Raw genomic sequence first — 19221 nt, 5'->3', positions numbered from 1 at the left:
AAATAAAGAAGGCAATACAAGACATAAATAAGGAAATAGAAATAATAAAGAAAAACCAGTCAGAATTACTAGCAATGAAGAACACCGTTAATGAAATAAAAAAACTCTGTAGAAAATCTCACCAGTAGGATGGATGAGGGAGAGGACAGAATATCTAAGCTAGAAGACCAGGTGGCAGATCTAATAACAGTCCAACAAAGAGAAAGACAAACTTATAGAAAAGTATGAGTGGGAATTTCAAAATATTCGGGACACTATGAAAAGATCCAATATAAGAATTCAGGGCATAGTAGAAGGAGAAGAATTCCACTGCAAAGGCATAGTAGGCGTCTTCAACAATATCATAGAAGAAAATTTCCCCCAAATTGGGAAAGAGGTGCCAATGCAAATACAGCAAGCATGTAGAACCCCAGCCAGACAAAACCCAGAAAGAACCTCTCCTCACCACATTATAATAAAACTTCCAAACACACACACCAAAGAAAAAATATTGAAAGCAGTTAGAGAGAAAAATCAAGTTACCTACAAATGCAAGCCCATCAGGATTACAGCAGATTATTCAACACAAACTTTTAAAGCCAGAATGGCTTGGAGTGATATATTCCAAGTTCTGAAAGATAACAACTGTCAACCAATGTTACTTTATCCTGCAAAGTTATCCATTCAAATAGATGGAGAAATAAGGACATTCCATGACAAAAGCAGGTTAAAGGAGTATTTGAAGACAAAACCAGCTCTACAGAAAATACTTGATAGAATCTTCCATGCTGAATTTAACAGAAGAGAGCACAGGTAGTACAAGAACCACACACACAAAAAAAATGGCAAACATAAATACACACCTTTCAATAATATCTCTTAATATCAACGGCCTCAATGCCCCAACAAAAAAGACATAGGTTTGCAGACTGGGTCAAAAAGCAGGATCCTACAATCTGTTGTCTCCAAGAAACTCACCTTTCTACAAAGGATAGACATTATCTTAGGGTGAAAAGTTGGAAGACGGTGTTTCCAGCATATGGGCCTAGTAAACAAGCAGGGGTTGTGATCCTAATATCTGACAAGGTAGACTTTAGTCCAACATTAGTCAAGAAATATAAGGAAGGTCACTTTATATTGATTAAGGGCACAGTCCAACAGGAGGACATTACAATCCTAAACATATATGCACCTAACATGGGGGCTCCCAAATTCATCAAACAAACACTATTAGAACTAATGTCACAGATAACACCAAACACAGTGGTGGTGGGTGACATTAACACCCCACTCTCATCAATTGACAGGTCATCCTGGGAAAAAATAAACAGAGAGGCAACTGGACTAAATGAGGTAATAGAAGGATTGGACTTAACAGATATATACAGGACATTCATCCAAAAACTACAGAATATACATTCTTTTCAGCAGCACATGGAACATTCTCTAAAATAGACCATATATTAGGACACAAACAAATCTTAACAAATTCAGGAAAATTGAAATAATTCCTTGCATTCTATCTGACCACAATGGAATTAAACTACAAATAAGTAGCAAGAAAGGTTATAGAGCATACACAAAATCATGGAAACTAAACAATACACTACAAAATGATGAATGGGTCAATGAAGAAATCAAGAAGGAAGTCAAAAAAATTTATAGAGTCAAATGATAATGAGAACACAACCTACCAAAATCTCTGGGACATAATGAAGGCAGTTCTAAGAGGTAAATTTATAGCTATAAGTGCCTATATTAAGAAATTAGAAAGGTTGCAAGTAAACGACCTAATGCTTCACCGTTATGCCTTGGAAAAAGAAGAACAAGGCAAACCAAAAATCAGTAGATGGGAAGAAATAATAAAGATTAGGGCAGAAATTAATGAAATAGAAACAAAAAGAACAATCCAAAGGATTAATGAAACAGAGTTGGTTCTTTGAAAGGATAAACAAGATTGATAAACCCTTAGCAAATCTGACCAAAAGAAAGAGCGAAGAGACACAAATTAATAAAATCAGATATGAACAAGGTAAATTCACAACAGATTCCAGAGAAATTCAAAGAATCATAGGGACATACTATAAAAGCATATACTTCACAAAGTATCAAAATCTGAAAGAAATGGATGATTTCCTTGATCTATATGGCCTACGTAAATTAAATCAAAATGAGATTAATCACTTAAATAGACCTATAACAAACATGGAGATCCGAACAGTTATCAATAATCTCCCAACTAAAAAAAGCCCAGGCCCTGATGGATTCACTGCTGAATTTTACTAGACATTTAAGGAAGAGCTAACACCATTGCTTCTTAAGCTTTTCTAGGAAATAGAAAAAGAAGGAATTCTACCAAACTCCTTGTATGAGGCCAGCATCACCCTGATACCAAAAACAGGCAAGGATAGAACAAAAAAAGAAAATTACAGACCAATCTCCCTCATGAACATAGATGCAAAAATTCTCAACAAAATATTGGCCAACAGAATACAAGAGTATCTCAAAAAGATCATTCACCCTGACTAAGTAGGCTATATCCCAGAGATGCAGGGATGGTTCAACATACGCAAATATATAAAGGTAATACATTACATAAACGGGTTGAAGGACAAAAATCACATGATCATCTCATTAGATGCAGAGAAAGCATTTGACAAAATCCAACATCCCTTCATGATAAAAGTCCTACAAAGAATGGGAATAGAAGGTACATATCTCAATATAATAAAGGCTATTTATGACAAGCCTACAGCCAACATATTACTAAATGGGGAAAAACTGGAAGCTTTTCCACTAAAATCAGGAAAAAGACAAGGGTGTCCGCTGTCCCCAATTTTATTGGATATAGTTCTGGAAGTCTTAGCCATAGCAATAAGGCAAGAGACACACATAAAAGGGATACAAATTGGAAAGGAAGAGACCAAGTTATCATTATTTGCAGATGACATGATTCTATACATAAAGGACCCTAAAAATTCTACAAGTAAACTGGTAGAGCTGATAAAAACCCACAGCCATGTAGCAGGATACAAAATAAATACACAGAAATCAGTAGCCTTCATATATGCTAACAACAAACACACAGAGGATGAAATCAGAGAATCACTCCCATTCACAAATGCATGAAAAAAATAAAGTACCTTGGAATAAACCTAACCAAGGAAATAAAGAATCTCTACAATGAGAACTTTAAAACACTCATGTGAGAAATTGCAGGGGACACTAGAAAGTGGAGAAACATCCCTTGTTCCTGGCTTGGAAGAATCAATATTGTGAAAATGGCAATCTTACCTAAAGCAATCTATACATTTAATGCAATCCCTATCAAAATTCCAAAGGCTTTCTTCATGGAAATAGAAAAAACAATCCAAAAATTCATTTGGAATCACAAAAAACCTCGAGTATCTAAAATAATACTGAGCAACAATAATGAGGCCTGTGGTATCACCATACCTGATTTTAACCTATACTACAGAGCCATAGTAACAAAAACAGCATGGTACTGGCACAAAAACAGACATGTAGATCAGTGGAACAGAATAGAGAACCCAGATGTAAGCCCAAGTAGCTGTAGCCACCTGATATTCGATAAAAATTGCAAAAATACTCATTGGAGAAGAGACAGCCTCTTCCGCAAATGGTTTTTTGAAAACTGGATATATATCTGCAGAAGGATGAAAATAGATTCTTCTCTCTCGCCATGCACAAGAATTAAGTCCAAATGGATTAAAGACCTTAACATCAGACCTGAAACTCTGAAACTGCTAGAGGAAAAATAGGGGAAACCCTTCAACATATTGGTCTTGGCAAAGACTTTCTGAATACAACCCCAATTGCTCAGGCAATAAAACCACAGATTAATCACTGGGACTTCATGAAATTACAAAGATTTTGTACTGCAAAGGACACAGTGAAAAAAGCAAAGAGGCAACCTACAGAATGGGAAAAAATCTTCGCCCGCTATATAGCTTATAGAGGATTAATATCTAGGATATACAAAGAACTCAAATTGTTAAATAATAAGGAATCAAACAAGCCAATCAAAAAATGGGCTATGGAGCTCAATAGAGCATTCTCAAAGGAAGAAATACGAATGGCATATAAGCATCTAAAAAAATGTTCTACGTCACTAGTCATCAGGGAAATGCAGATTAAAACTACATTGAGATTCCATCTCACTCCTGTCAGATTGGCCACCATCATGAAAACAAATGATCGTAAATGTTGGCAGGGATGTGGAAAAAAAGGAACCCTTCTACACTGCTGGTGGGAATGCAATCTGGTCCAGCCATTGTGGAAAACAGTGTGGAGGTTCCTAATACAGCTAAAGATTGATCTACCATATGACCCAGCTATAGTACACCTAGGCATATATCCAAAGGACTCATCTCATTTCCTTAGAAGTACTGCTCAACCATGTTTATTGCTGCTCAATTTATAATAGCTGGGAAATGGAACCAGCCTAGATGTCCTTCAACTGATGAGTGGCTAATGAAGATGTGGCACATTTATACAATGGAGTTCCACTGAGCAGTAAAGACAAATGAAGTTATGAAATTTGCAGATAAATGGATGGACCTGGAAAGGATTATACTAAGTGAGGTAACCCAGGCCCAGAATGCCATGCACCACATGTTCTCTCTCATATGTGGATCCTAGCTACAGATGATTGGGCTTGTGCGTGAGAATGAAAATACTTAGTAGCAGAGACCAGTAAGTTAAAAAGGAGACATACAGGGAAGAGAAAGGAAGGGAGGAGGATACTTAATAGGTTGATATTGTATATATGTAATTACAATGATTGTAATGGGGAGGTAATATGATGGAGAATGGAATTTCAAATGGAAAAGTGTCGTGGTGGGGAGGGAGGGAATTACCATGGGATATGTTTTATAATCATGGAAAATGTTAATAAAAATTTTAAAAAAATCTAAAGAGTTATCCATCATCAAAAATCCATGTGTTTATAAATATGAGTGCAATCATGGGCCATCTGGCTTTTTCTGCCTGACTTATTTCAGTGAATATCAGTCTCCTTGTCTATCTATACATTTCATTCTTTTTATGGCTTGACATTTTAACACTGTTCATATATACCACAAAATATTGGCGTCCAGAGCTATCCTCATGTCTATGGTTGCAGTGAGATAAAAAGAAAAATCTCTGGTAAAGTGGATATAGTTAATAGGAATGTTGCGTGTATTTCAAAATAGCTAGAACTTTGAATGTCTCCTCATAAATAAATAATTAATTCTTAACGTAGAGGATGTACTAACTACCCTGATATGATCATTACACAAGTGTGCATGTATGCATATATATGTGAAAACATATTATATTGTATAAATAAGTACAGTTATGTCTCAATCAGAAATTAAAACTTATAATGATATGAAGCATAGAAATTTAAATAATTTATCACAAAATAAAATTTGCAAATACCACCTGTGAGAATGAACACTCATGAAAGATTCCAATTCATCTTAGATCAAGTTTTTAAAAAAAGGTGGGAGTAATGCCATTGCTTTTAAATACACAGCAATCATGAGCTTTGGCTGAGAGCCATGCTACAAGGTCACTGTTATCCAACGTGACATGCATGAGGCATCTGTTGCAGTACCCTCCTGACTTCATTTAACTTGTGTGACTGGGTAGTTCTTAGTTGGAATATGTCAAAAGAACAGTTTTTGGTTTACATATGTACAGAATGCCTATTTGGATGTAATTTTTTCTTTGTTGTTGTTGTTTTGATTTTTCAAGGTAGGGTCTCACTCTAGGCCAGGTTGACCTAGAAATCACTCATTCTCAGGGTGGCCTTGAACTCACGGTGATCCTCCTACCTCTGCCTCCCAAGTGCTGGGATTAAAGGCATGTGCCACCATGCCTGGCTGGGTGGGAGTTTTTGACATATGGCCCTAAAATTTTAATAAGCATCCAGATTTCTCTGGGTAAGCCAGCTATGTCTCTAAGGAGCATCATCTAGAAAGCCCTGGGAGGGTCACACTCTCTGTGCGTGTATTTCTAGGACATATGCAAAAAACACTGTCAGAGGGATAGTACATCTTATGATGTTGACACAAGCTTGGAAGCTGGAGGGAACTGGTAGTTCCAGGAGAAATCCTAATTTCACTTGTAACAGCAATAAATATATGGCCTCTTAATGTTACCTCTGAGCATGTTTGAGTATGAGCTAGGAATAAATTGCAATAAGGAAACAAAGAAGAAAAAGTATAAATACTTAGACAGGCTGTTTTATGTTCTTTTGCAGTTTCTATGTCTTGGCTTTCTAGAAAAGTTATGCATGAGTAGGTGACACAGTGATAATCAGTAAATGCAGCTGTCTTCTCCCTGTCTACAACTTCAGTTTCTCCCTGTTGTTTCTTTATTTTACTTTTGAAAATTTTGTATGTGTAGGTAATAATATATTTTGATTACATTCACCTCCATTATACACTCTTATTCCCCTCCCACTGCTGCTGAACCTTTCCTCTTTTTGACCTTCCTACCTCCCTGCTGTTCCTGCTGTGCATGTGTGGTTGCACATGTGTGGTTACAGTGCCTTCACTTATGAAATGACATGTTTGGGGATTCATGTGATTATAAATGCAAAAATATATAAAATTATTGCTGGAGAAATGGCTTAGCAGTTAAGGCACTTGCTTGCAAAAGCCTAAGGACCCAGAATCTATTCCCCAGATCCCATGTAAGCCAGAAGCAAATGGTGGCACATTCATCTGGAGTTCATTTGCAGTGACTGAAGGCCCTCATGCACCTATTATTTCTCTCTCTCTCTCCTCTCCTTTCCTCTAATAAATAAATAAAAATATATTTTAAAAGATCAAATTAAATGTTTAAAAAATCATAATGCTTTTTAAAGTTTACTTTGTGTTTCACTAACTGTAAGTAAGGTTGTTCAGATAAAGGATTAATGCATGTAATGGAGTGAGTAATCACAAGATGTCACCATCTACACCTTGGAAGCAAGAGACTCTGTCCGGATGGCCTGGAGGGAGGTGGACCTCCCAAGGAGTTGTAATGTGGATTTAAGAAAGCTCTGCATGAAGCAGGAGAGTTAGTAGATTTATCATACAAGTACATGGGCTTGAGTTGAGGCTTTCTGGAAATGAAGTCATGTTTATGACACAAGCAGGACTGTGGAGTGAGACAGAGCTATGACCTGAAGCAGCATGGGATCACAGTTGAGTTTTGGTGAGGCTACAAAATTACTTCAACAATTATGGAAATAGCTCAAGAATGGGAAAAAAAAAGAGACAGGTTTCATAATCAACTGAACCATTTAAGAATTCAAAGAATGTGGAAAATAAATCATTGAAACCATCAACATGTTGGCGGTACACAAGATTTCAAAGATTCTAATCCATAAAGAAGGAAAAAACAGTTTTCTTTGGAAATGGAAACAAAGAAGAGTAAATGTTGACCACAATGACATATTTGAGAAAATGCCATCTCAGAAAACGCTTCTCTCCTGAGCATTCAGTGACCTTATGAGTCCTACAAGCCACAAAAATGCTGACACCAAACAAGTCTGTGCAGGGTCCAAAACTAACAGGAAGAAGGATGTGGTGGCACACACCTTTACTAGCAGCATTCAGGAGAGAACATTCAAGCCACCCTGAGACTACATAGTGTATTCCAGATCAGCCTGAGCAAAGCAAAGAACAACAACAAAAACCTGACAGAAAAGGAGTCATCTGTTTACAACCTGAGGAGGAAGTATCTGCTGGCATCTGAGGGGAAATCATCTGCTCACATACCAAGGAGGAAGCACCAGAGGAGAGGGCCATCTCTCCTCAGGCCTGCTTTCCAAGTCCTCAGGCTGCTCACAACTGGCCACACATATTCTCCAGTAGACGCTAGGTCTGGGTAGCTGACCAGAGGTGTAGTTACAAGCAGGTTCTAAGAACAATGGATACTACCAATGTTTTAGAAGCAGTGAGATTAAAAAAACACAAATGCAAAAAACAACTAAAAGGAAGCTAACACTAAAGAACGGTAGAGTAGATTGACATATTTACATCAAAAACAAAAGGTAAATTATTGCCTCTTTTTTTGAGGTAGGATCTCATTCTAACCCAGACGGACCTGGAATTAATTATGTAGTCTCAGGGTGGTCTCGAGGCATAAGGAGGGAATAATTTACCTTTTGTTTTTGGTGGTCTTGAACTCACAGTGATCCCCCTACCTCTGCCTCCGTAGTGCTTGGATTAAAGGTGTATACCACCATACCCTGCTTCCTTCCTCTTATATAAATGTATATCTCTATATACACATGTGCAATTTCAAAACAATATTTGTATGACAGTAATTAATGACAAAAGCAGAAAGCAAATGAATATATAAGGGACAATTCTATGTTTCTGTAAGTACAATAACAAGTAACTAACAATTTCCTCATTCTGTGCTACAAGATAAATATATATAATTTTTATGTATATAAGATTAAACATATATATAAAATTATGGAAAAAAATCTGACACAGCTAGGCATGGTGGTACACATCTCTAATCCCAGGAGGATCTTCATGAGTTCAAGACCGGTCTGGGGCTATAGAGTGAGTTCCAGGCCAGCTTGTGGTAAAGGGAGATGAAAGCTCAAAGAAAGAAACTAGAAAGATGCTAGAAACACATATGTGACTTAACCTTGCTACGGATTATTCTAGTTGGTGAACTGTTTCTCCCTTTGTGCTATGTATGCTGCCTACTGATTAAATGGTGAAAAATATGTTTTTCAAACAAAATACAATTAAAAACACTGTCAAAATATTTATATTTATTTTTTTAATTAATTTATTTTGTATTAACAATTCCCATGATTGTAAACAATATCCTACAGTAATGCCCTCCCACCCCACACTTTTCCCTTTAAAACTCCATTCTTCATTATATCCCCTCCCCCTCTCAATCAGTCTTTTTTATTTTGATGTCATGATCTTTTCCTCCTATTATGATGGTCTTGTGTAGGTAAGGTCAGGCACTGTGAGGTCATGGATATCCAGGCCATTTTGTGTCTGGGGGGATCACATTGTAAGAAGTCCTACCCTTCCTTTGGCTCTTACATTCTTTCCACTACCTCTTCTGCAATGGATCCTGAGCCTTGGAAGGTGTGATAGAAATATTGCGGTGCTGAGCACTCCTTTGTCACTTCTTCCCAACACCATGATGCCTTCTCAGTCATCCCAAGGTCACTGCCATCTGAAAAGAGAAGGTTCTCTACCAAAAGTGAGAGTAGCATTAATATAAGGATATAAATATTAAGAGAAGTGATTACTAGGCAGTTTAATGAGCATAGTATATACTTTTAGCCAGATGGCAACAGACATTACACCCCTAGGGCTCATGACTATCCCTGTTGTAGGTTTTCAGTATCCAGGATATATTCCCTCCCATGTAATGGGCCTCCAGTCGAATTAGAGGGCAGTTGCTTTCCACCATGACAGACATGCTACTATTGCACCTGTTGGCTCATTTGGCCTAGCTTTCAGTGTCCACTGTTGAGTATCTTCACTGGTGATTTCTCTCTCTCCCATTGAACCACATGCAGAATGGTTTCTTCCAGCTTTCTGTCAGCTGGTCTACATGGAGGAGATTATCAGTTCAGTTCCAGCAGGATTTCTCAGTGGCCTTGCAGCCCAAGTATATGGAGTCTTCAGCAATCAGGTCTTACCATCTATTCCTGGTGGGAAACCAAGGGACTCAACAATGGCCTGTAATGTTTGGGGGGCATTAGGGACCTCCCTGGCCAACAACTCACTGGAAGGTATCCCATCCCTGGCACTGAAAATTTTCTAGTAACAATCTGAGGCTCCTCAGTGTTCCATTGTCCAAAAAAAGTAGGTTTCCACATGACTTATTTATATTCTCTTAGATTTTGATTAGCCCTCCCTCCACCTTTCCTTTACTCAATCTCTTCCCCTGACCTCACTTGGCCTTTTCACCACCATTAGTCTATTCTTCTACTTACATATATACAATACCATCCTATTAAGTATCCCTCTCCCTACCTTTCTATTACCTTTATATCTCCTTTCTCGCTTACTGGCCTCTGCTACTAAGTTTTCTTCCTACTCACACAGAAGTCCAAGTATCTATAGCTAGGATCCACATATGAGAGAGAATATACAACATTTGACTCTCTGGGCCTGGTTTTCCTCAGTATAATCCTTTCCAGATCCATCCATTTTCCTGCAAATTTTTTAACATCATTTTTTTTTAACTGCTGAGTAGAATTTCATTTTGTAAATGTGCCATATCTTCATTTTCCTCATCAGTTGAGGGACATCAAGACTGGTTCTATATCCTAGTTATTGTGAATAGAGTGGCAATAAACATGGTTGAGCAAGTGTCTCTAAGGTAGTGAGATGAGTCCTTAGGATATATGCCTAGGAGTGGTATAGCTGGGTCATATGCTTGAACATTTGAAGTTATATTCAGAAAGTCTTTGCCAAGACTAGTATGTGGAAGAGTTTCCCCTTCTTTTTCCTCTAGCAGTTTCAGAGTTTCAGGTCTGATGTTAAAATCTTTAATCCACTTGGACTTAATTCTTATGCATGGAGAGAGAGAAAGATCTATTTTCATCCTTCTACAGATAAATATCTACTTTTTCCAGCACCATTTGCTTAAGAGGTTGTCTTTTCTCCAATGAGTATTCTTAGCTTTTTTTTTTTTTTTGTCAAAGATCAGGTGGCTTTAGCTACCTGGACTTGCATCTGGGTCCTCTATTCTGTTCCATTGATCTACATGTCTGCTTTTCTGCCAGTACCATGCTTTTCTCTGTACTATAGGTTAAAATCAGGTATGGTGATACCAGTAGCCTTATTTTTGTTGTTCAATATTGTTTTAGATATTTGAGAATTTTTTTTGTGATTCCAAATGAATGTTTGGATTGTTTGTTCTATTTCCATGGAGAATGCCATTGGAATTTTGATGGGAATTGCATTGAATGTGTAGATTGCTTTTGAAAAGATTGCCATTTTCATAATATTCATTCTTCCAATCCAAGAACAAGGGATGACTTTCCATTTCTTAGAGTTTTCTGCAATTTATCGTTTGAGTGTTTTAAAGTTGTCATTGTAAAGATCCTTCACTTACTTAGTTAGGTTTATTCCAAGGTTTTTTTTTGATGCAATTGTGAATGGGAGTGCTTCCCTGATTTCATCCTCTGTGTGTTTGTTGTTTGTATATATGAAGGCTACTGATTTCTGTTTTTTTTTTTTTTTCCTGCTACATGGCTATAGGTGTTTATCAGCTCTAACAGTTTGCTGGTAGAGTCTTTAGGGTCCTTTATATATAGAATCATGTCATCTGTAAATAATGATAACTTGAACTCTTCTTTTCCAATTTGTATCCTTTTATGTGTGTCTCTTGCCTTATTGCTATGGCTAAGACTTCCAAAACTATATTAAATAAAAGTGGGGAAAGTGGATACCTTGTCTTGTTCCTGATTTTAGTGGAAAAGCTTCCAGTTTTTCCCCATTTAGTAATATGTTGGCTGCAGGCTTGTTATAAATAACTTTTATTATATTGAGATATGTTCTTTTATTTCTAGTCTCTGTAGGGCTTTTATCATGAAGGGATGTTGTATTTTGTCAAATGCTTTCTCTGTAACTAATGAGATAATCATGAGTTTTTTGTACTTAAGTCCATATATGTAATGTATTACAATTATCAATTTGTGTATGTTGAACCATCCCTGCATTTCTGGGATAAAGCCTACTTGATTGGGGTAAATGATCTTTCGGATATATTCTTGTATTCTATTTGCTAGTATTTTGTTAAGAATTTTTACATCTATGTTCATGAGGGAGACTGCTCTGTAATTGTCTTTTTTCTTTATTTTATTTTATTTTTTTGTTCTATCTTTGCTTGGTTTGCGTATCAGGGTGATGCTAGTTTCACAGAAGGAGTTTGGTAGGATTCCTTCTTTTTCTGTTTTATGGAAAAGTTTAAGAAGCATTGGTGTTAGTTCTTCCCTATAGGTCTGGTAAAATTCACCAATGAATCCATCTGGGCCTGGACATTTTTCAGTTGGGAACTTTTTGATAACTGCTTGGATCTCCATACTTGCTATAGGTCTATTTAATTGATTATTCTCATCATGATTTCATTTAGGTAGGTCATATAAATCAAGGAAATCATCCATTTCTTTCAGATTTTCATACTTAATATGAGTATATATCTTTATAGTATGTCCCTATGATTTTTTTTTTTGTATTTTTATGGTATCTGTTGTGTTGCTGCCTTTTTCATCTCTAATTTTATTCATTTGTGTTTCTTCTCTCCTTCTTTTGGTCAGATTTGCTAAGGGTTCATCAATCTTGTTTATCCTTTCAAAGAACCATGGGCTGGAGAGATGGCTTAGCGGTTAAGCGCTTGCCTGTGAAGCCTAAGGACCCCAGTTCGAGGCTCGGTTCCCCAGGTCCCACGTTAGCCAGATGCACAAGGGGGCGCACGCGTCTGGAGTTCGTTTGCAGAGGCTGGAAGCCCTGGCGTGCCCATTCTCTCTCTCTCCCTCTATCTGTCTTTCACTCTGTGTCTGTTGCTCTCAAATAAATAAATAAAAAATTTTAAAAAAAAATTCTTAAAGAACCAACTCTTTGTTTCATTAAGTCATGGGGGGGGGGGTTCTATTTCATTAATTACTGCCTTAATCTTTATTATTTCTCCCCATCTACTGAATTTTGGATTGCCTTGTTCTTCTTTTTCAAGGCTTTAAAGTGATGCATTAGGCTATTTACTTGAGATCTTTCTAATTCCTTAATAGAGGCATTTAAAGCTAGAAATTTCCCTCTAAGGATTGCCTTAATTGTGTCCCAAAGGTTTGGGTATGTTGTGTTCTCATTATTTGACTCTATGAATTTTTTTGATTTTCCTCTTGATTGATTCTTCATTGACCTATTTATCATTTACTAGTGCATTGTTTAGATTCTATGATTTTGTGTATGCTCTATTGCTATTGATTTGTAGTTTGATTCTATTGTGGTCAGACAGAATGCAAGGAATTATTTCAATTTTCCAGCATTTGTTAAGATTTGCTTTGTGTCCTAATATATGGTCCATTTTAGAGAATGTTCCATGTTCTTCTGAAAAGAATGTGTGTTCTGCAGCATTTGGATGAGATGTCCTATAGATATCTGCTAGACCCATTTCTTCTATGACCTCATTTGATCCAGATGCCTCTTTATTTTTTGCCGGATGACCTGTCAATTTATGAGAGTTGGGTGTTGAAGTCACCCACTACTACTGTGTTTGGTGTTATCTGTTACCTTATTTCTAATAGAATTTGTTTGATGAAGTTGGGAGCCCCCATGTTAGGTGCATATTTATTTAGTATTGTAGTGACCTTCCTTATCTTTCCTAACTAATGTTGGACTGAAGTCTACCTTGACAGATATTAGGATCACAACCCCTGCTTGTTTTCTAGTCCCATTTGCTTGAAGCACCATTTTCCAACCTTTTACCCTAAGGTAGTGTCTGTCCTTTGTAGAAAAGTGAGTTTCTGGAATAAACAAATTAAAGGATCTGGCTTTTTAACTCAGTCTGCAAACCTATGTCTTTTGGTTTGGCAATTAATAGGCCGTTACTATTAAGAGATATTATTGAAAGGTGTGTATTTATTTTTGCCATTTTTTTTTGTAGTTCTTCTGGTTTTCCCTTTGCTCTATTGTATTAACTAGTATTTGAGTATGGTTTGTTTTTTCCAGGTTCTTTCAATGTATGCTTTTCTTTCTCTTTAGCATGGAGATTCTTTCAAGTATTTTCTGTAGAGCTCATTTTGTCTTCAAATATTCCTTTAGCCTGCTTTTGTTGTGAAATGTCCTTATTCTTCTGTCTATTTGAGTGGATAGCTTTGCAAGATATAGTAACATTGGTTGATAGTTGTTATCTTTCAGAACTTGGAATATATCACTCAAAACCCTTCTGGGGGCTGGAGAGATGGCTTAGCGGTTAAGCGCTTGCCTGTGAAGCCTAAGGACCCCGGTTTGAGGCTTGGTTCCCCAGGTCCCATGTTAGCCAGATGCACAAGGGGGCGCACGTGTCTGGAGTACGTTTGCAGAGGCTGGAAGCCCTGGCGCGCCCATTCTCTCTCTCTCCCTCTATCTGTCTTTCTCTCTGTGTCTGTCGCTCTCAAATAAATAAATTTAAAAAAAAAAAAAAAAAAACCCTTCTGGCTTTTTTCTTCTTCTTTTTTTTTTTTTCAAGGTACAGTCTCACTCTGGTCCAGGATGACCTGGAATTCACTATGTAGTCTTAGGGTGGCCTTGAACTCATGGTGATCCTCCTACCTCTGCCTCCCGAGTTGTGATTAAAGGCATATACCACCATGCCCGGCTCCTTCTGGCTTTTAACATTTGTGTTGAGTAATTTGCTATGATCCTGATGACCTTGCCTTTGTATGTAACTTGATTTTTCTGTGTAACTGCTTTCAATATATTTTGGTTTGTATATTTGGTAGTTTAATTATACTATGGCGAGGAGAGGTTCTTTCCAGGTTTTGTCTGTTTGGTGTTCTAAAGGATTCCTGTATCTGCATTGCAACTCTTTCCCAATTTGGGGGAAGTTTTCTTCTATGATTTTGTTGAAGACACCTACTATGCCTTTGGAGTGAAATTTTTCTCCTTCCACTACACCTTGAATTATTATGTTTGATCTTTTCATAGTGTCCCAAATATCTTGAAATTCCCTTTCATACTTTCCTATTAGTTTGTCTTTCTCTTTGTTGGACTGTATTAGATTTGCCACCTGGTCTTCTAGTTTAGATATTCTGTCCTCTCCTTCATCCATTCTACTGCTAAGACATTTTATTTCATTGACTGTGTTCTTCATTGCTAGTAATGACTGACTGTTTTTTCTTTATTATTTCTACTTCCTTATTTATATCTTGTATTGACTTCTTTATTTCATTAAATTGGTTTCCTGTGTCTTCTTTGAGTTTTCTGTTTCATTCCTTTGATTTCATCTCTCATTTCTTTGATTTCCTCTTTGATTTCTTTGAGTATATTTACAATTATTCTTTTGACATCTTTCTCATGTATTTCCTCTAACTCATTCTCACCGGAGGTCATTTCTGATGCATTAATAATTTTTGGTGAATTTATATTGTCTTGATTTTTGGTTTTACTTGTGCTATAATGTATATATTTTTGTATCCCGGATTAATTTAATAATGGATTTTCTAGTTAGTTGCAGTATTATTAGATCTATCAATCAATCTGATGTTCTGTATCTTTAAGGTAGGTGTTTAAGGTGCTAGGTGAGGCTCTTAAGACTCTCAGAGTATCTAAAAAAGAGACCCTAGATGTTGAGCTTGCCTGCTATGAGAGTATTCAAGTAGGCTAAGTGGGACAAAATACAGGCAGATTCTAAACTTTAACTAAAGAATGTATACATTCAATGAAAAACATCACAGAGTACTTATGCAAGAGTTGGTATTATGACAACCAGATCCTCTAACAAAGTCATAGTCACTTAGGATGTGTGTTTACCCACACCCTTAATCCTGTCAACTAGGAGGCTAAGACTTCTGGCCTGTTGAGGGTTCCAAGTCAGCTTGTGGCCAAGTGAGACCCTTCCCTAATGCACAACAGAAGAGGAAGCAAAGTCACTATAAATCAAGAAGCAACAAATGAAAAGGCCAAAGTATAGCTTATTTAATAATAGCAAATGCAACCATTCATCAAATTTAACATATAATTTATCCTGATATGGAAGGTGTAATTAGCACTTCCAATTCAAGCCTATATACCATGCCTATTTGGTGGGTATTGATCTGGTGTAATCTTTTGGGATGATTTTGATCTCAGTTTGCTGTGCTCCTGCTTGGGTCCTTCTTTGCTGTACTGTGGGTTCATGTAAGCTGGCTGGGTTGCTGAATCACTGCTCTGGTCACCAGTTCTGGGTGCTGTGAGCTCTCTTCTCCACGTCTTTGGTGCTTGCACCTGTGGTTGGGGAGGGGAGGCTGTGAATCGTGGCTTTAGTTCTCTCAACTGGTCCATGTGATCCTCTACCTCACAAGCTGCTCCTCCATTAATCATGATGGTCCTTCCTTCACATTTCTTGAGTTTGTGAGGAGCTCCAGTGTGAGTGGAATGTCTCCTCACCTGGCTCTCTCTGCATCTCAAGCTGAGCCTGGCAGCTGTGGCCCTGCTGACCTGGTGCCACCACTGCTGGAGCCACTTCTGCCTGCCTGTGTGGGCTCTGGATTCTCTGTATCTCTCCTGCTTCTCTGCTGTCATTGTTAATTTCTTATACACTTCACTTTACTTTTTAATAAAACAGTATATTTTGTTTTGTTGAGCTTTTTTTTTTTTTCCTTTTTCTCCCCTAGGTTCCTTTGCTGTGGAAGTCTAAAACATTTTTTATCATTAACTTGAAAATATACAAAGTGGTTGGAAGCTCAGGTTATAATCCTTTCCATCAGTTTCCCTTCCTCCATGAGGAGCCTCCCAGTGCATATAAGATAGACCTGCAAAGGTGGTGTGATATTTCAGAACTGCTCAGCCATCCCTGGCTCAAAATCAGACCACTTCACTACATGCCAAATACAAATGGACCCTCTTTCACCTGGCTGTGTTCCATAGCTACCTCACAGCCCCTTAAGGAGGCAGAAACTAACTTTATTTGACCACACATTGGATTCTATGCCAGGAAGTGGTAATAATCACAAAAAGACAAACACCAATTAATCAGAATCTCTTGGAGTGGGGCCCGGACATGGGTGTTTATTTAAAATCTGCCCATGTGATTCTAATGTTTGACTTGCATTAAGAACCATTGCCCTAACATATTAATTTATTAAGGGGTCATTTTAATGTGACCTTTGGAAAAGAAGGAAATTAAAGTGGAGAGGATTTGGTTGTCAAAAGCCAATTTGTTGTATGGCCTTGAGCTTTGTGAGAAAATGATTATGCAAAAGAATGAAAGAGCAATGTGGAGGGCACTGTGCTTGCAAAGTTAGAGTGGTTGGTAGGTTGTGGTCCCTAATGCTCACAGAGGACTAATTTCAGATTAGATGTTTCCACTATTGAAAATGATCTATTGTGGCACAATATCCTTATTTCACAAGCTATCACAGAATTCATTTTGATGCTAATTCTAAGGTTAAAGCTTTCAGAAAATAGAGGCCTCTAGGATTTTCTACAAGACAATGTACACTCATCCTGAAGACAAGGGGGACCATATTTTGACCATGGGGGGAAGTCTCTGTAAATGTATTCTGGTGGCTTATATTTTGCCACTGTGAGTGAAGACAAGAGTCTCCTAGCAGCTTTCTGGTCCTTGCCCTTTCCTAGCACATCACGAAACTAAAGTATTGACTTGCTTCTCTCATAACAGAAGAGATACAAGTTTAACTCCCATACTCGTCGTACCCCCATAATTCACTGTAGTGTTTGACATGGGGTTGTGACTTGTCTCTAAGCTAAACACTTTGTATGAATGTGACCATGATCATCACCATGTGTTGAGATTGCATCACCAGCTTGGTTTATTGTACTAACTGAGCCAATCATGAGCCAGGCCTTGCTGCCTGGTTTCTTATGTATGTACCCTGCTAGTCCTCAGTACCAGAAAACAAGAGCATTGCTATCCCCATTTTACTGAAGGGAGATCTGAGGTCACACAAATAGAATAGATATACATTGAGATTAAATTTAGTTCTGACCTTGGGAATTTCATTACTTGCACAATGCCACATTCTCAGTGACCTTGGCATAAAAGCTGGGTCAGAAGGGTAACACACATACCTGCCCTGACTACCCTTGTGCTAGGATGTCTTTCAGGGACCATTAGGACCTTTGTGCTCTTCCCATTTATTCTTTCTTCTTTTGGAGGTATACCTAGTATAATGTGACCATCTCAATTTTATCATTTCTTGGTTAAATTTGATTTCTTTTTCTAGGAACTGTTATAGATCTTACCTGTTTTTAGTGAAGTGTTATTTTGCTCCCTGGTATAAGCTCCATTCCTGTGGTTCAGTAAGAAATAAGATGCTGTTAAGCTCAGCCAGAATACTAAACAGATGTTCTCCACATCTCTTCATGTGGCTGTGGTGATGCATCACTATGCATCCTAGCCCTATGCTAGCTTCATGATGCCCATGACAAATGCTTTCAGATACCATGCAGTAAGCAAAACTGCAGCCAGGTTAAACCACAAAGTCATTTCCTTCTAATTTCTGAATGTATTAGCATCTGGACTCAGGGGCTACCTCCTGCACTCAGGAAGTACAGTGCCGAGTCAGTACAGCGAGGGGAGTTCAAGCATTCTAAGGCTGCTGAAAATCCTACTTGATTATGCCAACATAAACAGTTCATTGTCATTTTTGGAGGTTGTTCATTTTAAACAGGTTACTTTTTGCCATCCCATTTTCTCATAGTGTTAAAAACATCCACTTACAAGAGTAATTTACAAGCAATTTATAAAATCTACTTCCATAGTAATCAGACAGGGAAACATACAAAGCCACGTTCAGAGCATTTTCATGCCACAAGAACTACCTGTTGGGATCAGGATTAAATTCAGGAATGGGTTTGTTGAGGTGAGAGAAATTCCATAGAGGACTCTGGATACAGCAGATGTCTATCTGGGAGAGGTTACAGTACAGTCAGATGCTTACAAAATCCTCAAATATATAGTGCGCTCGATTTGGTTTCATTTGAAACATCCAAAGTGACAGTATCTCTCTCTCTGGGTGGCTCACCTTCAGGCAAGCAGAGAACAGGACTGGACAAGGTGATATGTTAAGGGCCCTGTCACTGTAAATCTGACAGCATTCAGGTTAAACCTAGGAAAGAGGCGAGCACCATGAAGGTTTGCAGTAGTCTGGGGCCTCAGCATGCCATCTGAATGGTGCTCACGTCTCATTTCTGTAGTGTAGTACAGTTGCAATTGTGTGAGATGGAACCAGGAGCAGGAAGAAAGGAAAGGAGTGAGATTTGGAAATAAATTAAACTATGGGCACCAAATCTCAGTGTGAGCTCCAAAACTGGATTATTCAGTAGTGGGAGATGAGACAAGAGAGCATGGGAAGAAATTATGCAAATGCTTCCACTGAACTCTACCTCCTTAGATCCTTTTCCTTTATCTACCTCATGTGGGGTTAGGTAGCTTCCATTAATATAAGATAAGAAAAGATGGCACAGATTTAAACAGATCATGGAGATGTGGAAAAAAGTGATTTCATAAAAGCAAAACTCTTATATGCTTACACACCACACCCAT

At 37.8% G+C, this 19221-nt stretch overlaps 1 protein-coding gene across 1 annotated transcript in view; it reads left to right on the top strand.

The window, feature by feature from the left end:
- Positions 1 to 19221, top strand: part of Unc5d (unc-5 netrin receptor D) — a 673473-nt gene that overhangs the window by 544585 nt on the left and 109667 nt on the right. The window lies entirely within an intron of this gene.

Source organism: Jaculus jaculus, chromosome 9, assembly GCF_020740685.1.
Source record: "Jaculus jaculus isolate mJacJac1 chromosome 9, mJacJac1.mat.Y.cur, whole genome shotgun sequence".
Taxonomy (NCBI): Eukaryota; Metazoa; Chordata; class Mammalia; order Rodentia; family Dipodidae; genus Jaculus; species Jaculus jaculus.
This window is presented reverse-complemented; position numbering and strand designations above follow the sequence as displayed.